We start from the raw sequence: 7416 nt of genomic DNA on the forward strand, positions 1-7416 counted from the left end.
TTTTAAAGATGGGTTGGTATCTAGAAAAGGTTACTATTATTTCAAAAATTTTAGATGTGTCTGTGTGTGTGTGTGTGTGTACCAGAATCTACAAATTAGAAAGATCTAACTCTGTTATTTCTCATTGCCATCTCTTCTGAACCAGATATAGTCCCTTATTATTTAAGCCATTCTGAATTGTTGTTTGTTATTGCTGCTTTGTCTCTATTCTTACTTAAACCACTTCAAATCCTTTTGGGAGCAAGGCAGAACATACCTAAAACAAGGGTGAATGGTATCTCTTGTTATATATCTCTGTTCTTTCTGCACGTTTGTCCCAATTCTAGGACTGGCTGTTCTCTGAATGCATTCTTGACACCTTCTTGACAGTGCGCTTGTTATTCTCCATTGTTTCCTGCTGGTTAACGAGAGTCAATCCAAACATCACTACTTCAGGAAGACAGACCTGAGCTTGCTTTTTAAAATACGTCCTCAGCACCTTGCCCATCACCTCTTCATTACTGCCTCCCTGACATGGCTCATGGCACTTATGTGCCTCCTCTAGGCAGTAAGTTTCTCGATGGCAGGCACAAAGTTTCTTCACCTTGGCATCATGACTGTGTAGAAGAATGCCTGACCAATAGCAGATGCTCACACGGTTTGTATGTGGTTCGTTGTCCAAGGTAAGCAACAGAAATCAAGGAGCAGAGATGCATTGGGTTGTTTAGTAATAGAAGAGGTTTAATCCCACAGGATAAGCTACCTGGTCCTGTACTTTGGAAAGAGCTCAGAAAGTCCAGCATGGAACCTATAATTTCAGTATATTAAGTTTGGGAGAATTCTTAGCTTACCCTTCTCATTTGTCAAATAAGAAATCTGAGGTCCACAACGATGAGGTACCTCTCCCAAGGTTGCATAGGTTATTAGATTCACAGCCAGGAAGAGAACTCAGGTCTCCTTCTCCCCAGACTGCTACTCGTCCAGCTACTTTTCTGCCATGCTATGTGCTCTCAATACCTTGTGTGACCTTGGCTTGAGTCACCCAAACCTCGCTGAGTCCTTGCTTTTCCACTGCAGGAATGGAACTTATTCCCACCGGATAGTTGGCTAGAACCAAATGATATAAATACATGATAGCACTTGGAGAACTATAAATGCACCTTCAAAGCTTAAGGTTCCACCATAGGCTGCTTCTCAACCCTGGGTACTATGCACAAAAAGTTACTCGCTCCCTTTGGTGACAGGGAACATTGTTGAATCCTGCAATTTGGTGAGTCTATAAAGAGTAACATTCAAGACATTACAGAGAGCATCTTTCCTCATTTGTTTTAACAAACATTGTTTCTTTGTAATAATCTGTGACAAAATGTCTAGCTAACAAGAAAAGAATGCTAAATGCACGAGGTAAAAAGGAGTAAGTCAGCACTGCAGGCTTTTCCTGAAACACTTTGCTATCAACTCTTTTGTACAGTGGGAGATCAGTGCTGCCAGGGAGGCTCCTGTGGGATTTGTCAGCCTCGGGGATGTGTGAAAAGAGTTGGAGTCAAATTGGGTTGCTTACTTAGGTGACGCTTAGTGTGCCTAGTTTATGCATTACAAACTTTGTTTAAAAAGGTCTCGACATGGACTATTTAGGGGCATGAGCATGAAATGAAAAGCATGTCAAACCAGCTATTTTCTATCCTTCCTATCCCCTCACGCTCTTCTTCAAAATGTTTATGGAGGGAATTTGAGCAGTTTGTATTTATTAGCAAAACCTATTGTGTCTGGATACTGTGGTAGGAGCTGGGAATTAGACCCACTGGGTGCTTCCCACTCACGACTATAGTCTCTCGAGGAAAAGAGATGAACGGGTAATGAGAGGTTTTGAGGCAAGTACGAGGCCCTGTAGGGGACACCGTGGAGCTCCTCATTATTCCCGGGGATTGCCTGGCAGATCAGAGTGCCTCTAGGCCAGCTTTTAAGCCTGACAGTCGATCTCCTTTGCAAGGTAATCCCAGCTTCCCACTTCTGAGCTTTGATGGTGCCTTCTTTGTCCCACTCTTACCACATTTAACAATGATAACAAAATAGCTGCCACTTAATAAGTACCTGTGTGAGAGTTTCTAAATAACACCTTACACAAGTACTCACGCTTAGTTTAACCTTTCAAATGACTCTAGTTCGGTCAGGAAACAGAATCCAACGTAAGGCTCTCATATACCTCCATCATTGACTCTTCATACAATTTTCTGTTCTGCCTATCTAAATTATTTTTGCCAGTCTCTTTAGCCATATTTCCCTTACTACTGTGTATTTGTGTAGATGATCCTGTGTATTTGATTAGATGATGATGTTAATGACAGTAGTTGATGTTTATTTGGTGCTTACTATTTGCTATATGTGGTGCTAAACTCTTCACAAGGCATCATTTCCTTTAATTGGTTCAGCAAAATTATGAGTCGGTCCGGTTACTCTCCATGGTTGACAGATGAGGAAATGGAAATCCAGATATTTTCCCAACAGGTACACAGCTACACAGTAAGAGACTGGGGATGACGTGTATATCCTTCCAGATCTTGACCTTGAAAATTGAGTGTGGGCAGAAGATCTTATCCATGGGTAGATTATTTTATATATCTTCTAGAAGACCATCATTTAGAAATCGGCCTGGACTGCTCCTTCTACTCCCTCCACTTTAGATAACTCCAATGTGCCCTTGAAATTGACACAGGCTTCTAGGAAACCATAGCACATTGTCCCCACAGGTTGATCTCTTCTCCTTCGCTTAGCCCTTAAAATAGTGGTAGAAGTGGGTAGATATGGCAAGGACAATAAAACCGGGGGGGGAGGCAATAATGAATGGAATGGCTCAACCACTATTCTGAAGATAGAAGACAGATGAAGACACGGCAAAGAACTTGGAAGGCTAGGGGATGCTCCCACTTAAGTGCCTGCAGGTGACTTGCTATGGAGCCTCTAAGAGGCTCTGCAAGAAGAGCACAAGGGGCACCAGAAGGTCTGGGGGGCACGGGGGAAAACTGGGTGGCTGGCAGACACCGAGGTCCTTCCATAACCCTTCAGAGCCAAAAGACAGTTTCTTTCTTGCCTTTGGAGAATTAAACTAGTGAGACTCTGGTCTCAGGGTCACCAGGATCTGGGGAGAGCAAGGTGGTTTGGAATGGGGCCAGAGCAGAGGATTAAGGATGATCTATGTAACAAACCATGAGACCCTCAGCAGCCTTCCCTTATTGCCATGGAAGGCCAGCGTCCAAGCATATATCCTGTTCCTGAATCTCTCTAGCATCAGATTGGAAGATCATTTTGTGGAGAAACGAAGTAGCTCCAGAGAAAATATTTCCAGGTACAGACATAAGGAGTTTTTCATTCACAGGAATGGCATGCCCTTTCATTACCCCAAATAAAACCCCCAGATTAAGTCTGTGCCTGGGCTTATAGTGCTTCACACAAAACTTTTGGTGATTTACACTTAAAAAGCTAATGGACAACCCAGGATAACTAAGCATTTGAGGAAGGCCTTCGACAGGAAGTGATGAAGACAGGTGGAAAGAAAAATAGAAGCAAAAAGCCACCAACCAACCAACCAACCAACCAGTGAAATAAATAACCTGACAAAACAGTAATGAAAAAGGAACTCAGTGAAATAGAGATAATTCTGGCAGCAGAGGAAGACTTCAAAAAATCTGCAAGTAGTGTCTTCAGAAAAGTAAGAAGATTTGTTGCATTGAGAAAATTTCAATAGGATGCTTTGGAAAAGAAAACATCAGAACAGTAAAGAACTCTTGGAGGATAAGAGATGATGTTTTTATTCCATACTCTCCCCCACCCCCAAATTAAAAAGTTCACCAAAATATTGAAAACACCTTTGTTGCCCAACAAAAGGAAAAGTTGTGGACACGAAGAAAGAAAAGATAGGAAATTTAAAAGCTCAATCCAGGGACTTCTACATCGATACATTAGGAGATTCAGAAAGAGAAAAAAAAATGAAAAGAAGGAAACAATCAAAGGAATAATGTAGGCATGTCTTTGGTAATGGAAGTGTGTGAGCTTCCACATTGATAGGCCCCTTGACTCCTTCTTATATGCAAGAAAACCCTTGTACGCCAAGGCATATTATGGTAAATTTTTAGAACATTTGGAATGAATCCAAGATGAAGAAAGAGAGAGACAAAAAAGAGGCAAAGGCAGAGATAAAGAGACAGAAACAAGATTCAGGATTCAAAATGGCTTTAAACTTAACCACAGCAACACTGGATGCTAGAACAGAAGAGCAATATATTCAAAATTCAGAGGGATAATTCTATTCAACATAGTGTTCTGTATTCAACCAAATTATTCATTGAGGGTGTAAGGTGGCATATAGATATATTCTGACATGAATGGCTTAAAAAATTTTACCCACTACACATCTTTTCTTAGGAAGCTACTAAAGGATGTGCTTTATAAAATGAGGAATCAGTGAAGAAAGAGGAAGACATGGGCTTAAAAAACAGGGGTGTTTAACACCTGGGGTAGAGGAGTGGAAAAAGGAAGGCAAAGCATGAAAGCTGTATGGGAGACCTAGAGATGGATGTGTCCATACAGGAACAGAGGGCTGAGGGTACTGGGAAAGAGGATGCAGGATGGGTGAGTGGAAGAAGGGAGGGCAGGTGGCAGAAATGGATGAAGTATTTGAAACTGTGGTTGAGCATTTGTGTTGGGGTAATTGGGAAAAAAGTGGTGGTAAGATGGTGGTAAAAAAGTGGTGGCCTAATATAAAAAGACAAGAAAAGAACAAGGTTGGCAAGGATGTGGAGAAAAAGGAACCCTCATGTACTGCTGGTGGGAATGCAAACTGCGGAAAACAGTATGGAGGTTCCTCAAGAAGTTACAAATAGGGGTGTCTGTGTGGCTTAGTCGGTTAAGCCTCCCGCATCGGCTCAGGTCATGATCTTGCAGTTCGTGGGTTCGAGCCCCACTTCGGGTTCAGTGCTGACAGCTCAGAGGCTGGAGCCTGTTTTTGATTCTGTGTCTCTCTCTGCCCATTCCCTGCTCATGCTCTGTCTCCCAAAAATAAATAAACGTTTTAAAAAAAAAAAAAGGAGTTGAAAATACATCTGCCCTATGGCCCAGCAACCACACTACTAGATATTTACCCCCAAAATACAAAAACACTAACTCAAAAAGATACATACACCCCTATGTTTATAGTATCATTGTTTACAATAGCCAAATTATGGAAACAGCCCATGTCCATCGATAGATGAGTGGATAAATATGTGATATATATGGAATATTATTCAGCCATAAAGAAGAATGAACTCTTGCCATTCACAACAACATGGATGGAGCTAAAGTATAATGCTAAGTGAAACAAATCAGAGAAAGACAAATACCATATGATTTCATTCATAGTTGGAATTTAAGAAACAAAACAAACGAGCAAAAGGAAGAGGAGAGGGAGGGAGAGAGAGAGAGAGAGAGAACAAGAAAGAGACTCTTAACTATAGAGAACAAGCTGATGGTCACCAGATGGGAAGTGAGTGGAAGGATGGGTGAAATAGGTGATGGGGATTAAGGAGGGCACTTGTGAGGAGCACTGGGTGATGTATGGAAGTGTTGAATCACTATATTGTGCACCTGAAACTAATGTCACATTGTATATTAACTACATTGGAATTAAAATAAAAACAATTTAAAAAGTAGTGATAAATACATTAAAAATGAACACATTTTAAAAAGTCAGTTAACTCTAGGAAAAGCTATAAGTTCAATGAGAAAGGGTTTGAAACCACAGTATTTGATATATAATTAAGTATGTTTGATATATAAAAGTTAAGAAGTTGAGGACGGTGTAAAACAGCTAAATGCTTAACTTCTATAATAGGAATTCAATATACAAGGTCTTAAATTTATAAAACAAGACACAGCAGTATAAGCATCTTATTTAGAGATAGGGAAATGATTGCCAGGAGAAGTAGGCAAACTACTTGAAAGCGGTTGGCTCTAGGGACTAGGACTGGGGATCTGATGGAGGGTGGGGCAGTAGATTACCATTTTTCAGTATTTGATTTTAAACAGGGACATTTATTATTTAGATGAAATAAAGCAACAACCTTAGCAATTATTCTTCCTGTGTAGTTTTTTCTTGATGTTTCCCATCAGGTCTAAATTACTTCCTGTCTCCTCCCTGCTGAATCCCCCTCCCCTATTTTGTGCTCATTTACATTGTATGATTTATTATGCTATTTTATTTATTATTTATGGTCCAGTTTTTGCCACTAGATGATGAGCTTTTTGTCCACAGGGATTATGTGAGAGGTTCCCCCAAATCTCTTGGTTCACATTGCCCGTACTGTCTCAGTCATTTCTTTATGGGATCCCTAGTCCAAAAGAAATAGCAGGTCTGTTTATTACCTAATTAGGTCCAAACAGCTTGAGATTATCCTTTATAGATATAAGTGCTTTGGGAAGGAATGCCAGGAGCTTATACAGTGGAAGGTTTTCATATTAGAAAGGACCCAGGTTATGCCCCTCAGAACAAGAATTAACTTTCTCACAACAGGAGGTTAAAAATTAAAAAGAGGAAAAGACTAACCTAGAACTCTGCCCCTCATAAAATCGCTTGTTTCATTGATCTATTCCTATCTAGTCCTTGTCCATTTGCAGACATGATACTTTTACATACAATCAGTGAAGATGCATTGTTGTGATTTATTCACCCACTGAGGATTTTCTCCCACATAGTTTTCCTTGCTGGTACATGGTTTTCGTAGTGGTTATTCTAATCAGCTGTATATTTTATCACATTGGATTTATTTAACCATATCCCAGTGAATGGATATATTGACGGAATCTTTCTTACTTTACAATTAATATTTTTCTACACGTTTCCATTATTCTTTTTATGTAAAATTATTTATTTACATAAAATAATTCCCTAGTGGAGGCTAAACTGGGCATAAATTCTTAAAATTCTGTAATCTTAAAACTGGAAAAAAAGTTGCTACATCAAATCTCAAATGCAAGGCAGGGATGTCTTGGAAAGCAACATGTCTCTTCCCGACTCCTTCCAATAAACCTCATTTTCTCAGGTGGATGTTCATCCAATTTGTTTACAAAACAAAACTTTGGAAATCCTTATTTTTTGGAGCCCCAAACAGCAACATTTACTCCATTTGTTGGTGCTTATTCTGCCCTCAGGAGTTGCACAAAGCGGGTGTGTTCTCTCTTTCCACATGACAGCCCTTCAAATATTTGAGGATGATGATCATGGACAAGTGACCTTTGCACGGTGTTTCAACTAAAATATTCTCCATCCGTGACTCTGAATCTTCCTACTCACTCACCTTTGCCATTTTCTGCCCCAATTACCCAAACCTCCTTCTCTCTCTGTTGATCACCCGCAGTTCCCCCACCCTTCTTCACAGGCTACCTTTCAGGTCTGTGCCACAGTAG

Source organism: Neofelis nebulosa, chromosome 3 (assembly GCF_028018385.1).
Source record: "Neofelis nebulosa isolate mNeoNeb1 chromosome 3, mNeoNeb1.pri, whole genome shotgun sequence".
Classification (NCBI taxonomy): domain Eukaryota; kingdom Metazoa; phylum Chordata; class Mammalia; order Carnivora; family Felidae; genus Neofelis; species Neofelis nebulosa.